Raw genomic sequence first — 2,065 nt, 5'->3', positions numbered from 1 at the left:
CACTCACTGGTTTGTTTTTATGCATTAGCTCTGTTGTCAACCAATAGCTGGAACAATGGATAGGATGCCTATTGTGTACAACTGTGTCTGTGAGCTTTAACTAAAGGGGCTGTTGCTCTGTCGGCCCCTTTCAGCTGCAGGTTACATCCTGTTAAATCCCACTGCAGCGCGCCACTACTGCACCTGTGGTGTTAGATGTCACTGCATCTCAAGGCTCTGACACACCAACCCGGCTGCCGACTGTCCGAAGCCGACTTGAGCGTACGTTCTGCGCGAGACGTAATACGGCTCCATAACAGCAGGCGGCGCTAATCTGTATTGTCGCCCAAAAAAAATGAAAACCGGAAATGACGGAACATCTCTCTAGACCTAGTAAACACAGGGCACGCTCTCGTCAGTCATTGTTTTCATCAGAGAGCGTCGATAGTAGACAAGAAGGATCGTTGTTGTCATTACTCGCCGAACGGGAGAAGATAACGATGGCTATTAATAAGAAGATACCGGCGTTGTCAGCTCCGGATTTCTCGTGCACTGCTTCGCTAGTCAAGGGCTAGCACTCCACCAATCAGATTGTTCATTGAGTCCGACTGCCCACTGGCCGATTCAACAAGTCAAAATGAACGCCGATGGCTCCTCCGACTGACGACAGCACGGAACACACCGAACAGACTCGAGTCAGCGACCTCGCCAGACTGTCCGACGGCCGCTAATCGGGTTGGTGTGTCAGCGCCTTAAAGAGATTGAAATAACGCCACTCGATGTATCCTCTATCCCTTAAGAACCCTTTCATACTCCGGTCCTGCCTGTTTCTATTATCCTAGCCTTAATATCCCTCTCTTTTCACATGCTTTTTACATCCTAACAATACTTGCCCAACTTGATTTAGCAGTTACGAATCTCACATTTATTAATTTCTTTTTTGTTCATAGTGTTGCATTAGCTTTCCAAGACGTATATACCAAAGTTAGTCTTGAAAAGATAATTTCTTCCTTTACCTTCCAGATTTGTGGACTCTATAGTAGCCCCATGCCTACCTTTTAGGCCTATTATCTCTATCCGGTGTTTCCAATATTTTGTAATTCCACAGCATATAAAGTAACCAAATTTTCTTCAGTTCTACCAAACGTCTAAGATAAAAAAAATTGTTGTCTGTTTATTTTAAAGCTCTTCATCAGTGAACTGGAAAGAGCATATTCATTTTTATTCCACACTAGCAAGAACATCTCTGCGGCCATTTTCGTAACTTTGAGTCGATCAACTCAGCAGTCTCCTGCTGACTCTGCTAGCCTGGCCGGTCGACCCCATGTCTGCGTCCATCTCCATCTCTCCGTCAGAGGGGGCCCCCGAGGCGAGCGTGGAGGAGTTGAACACTGACTGCCACTTCTCTGCCGGGGCGTCCTGCTTGCCGGCGTGAGCCGTGGGACGGTGATCTGGGCGAATTCTGGGCCTGCGCGGGTTTCCAGCGGGACGTCCCGAGCTGTGGGGGTTCTTTCCCAGAGACTTGGCTGGATCCTGGAGTGCTGGTGCTGTTCTACCAGCTGACTCTGCTTCTGTGTGCTGAATCTGACGGCCACATCCTGCTGTATGATGAATCATGCACAAGTTGAAGGAGCTGATGGGGAAACATTTCACTGGAATTGTACCTAGTAGGATTTCATGTGACAAATTTGATTGATTGATTGATTAGCAATTGAACCCGGTACATGAGGTTTTACTTTCTTGCCATCCGAGGCTTGCGTTTTGAGCAGAGCATCTTTTTCTTTACTCATTGCATGTACAAGTATATGCTTATTATTCAGATAAACTTCACTACTGCACCCTTCTTTTCCAAAGCTTTAATTCATTCATTTAATTCCTCATTCCTTGCATCATGGAGACTACATCAAAATTCTATCTTGGTATCACAGAATTTTAATAAATCAAAAATGTTGCATTATTTATATTTGCCATATATGTATGTATGTGTATATATGTGTATATGTATATATATGTATATGTATATGTATATGTATATATGTATATGTATATATATGTATATGTATGTATGTATATGTATGTATATATG

The sequence above is a fragment of the Perca fluviatilis genome, chromosome 15 (assembly GCF_010015445.1).
Source record: "Perca fluviatilis chromosome 15, GENO_Pfluv_1.0, whole genome shotgun sequence".
In the NCBI taxonomy this organism is placed as follows: domain Eukaryota; kingdom Metazoa; phylum Chordata; class Actinopteri; order Perciformes; family Percidae; genus Perca; species Perca fluviatilis.
The sequence above is the reverse complement of the archived record's forward strand: the minus strand, read 5'-3'. Positions refer to the sequence as shown.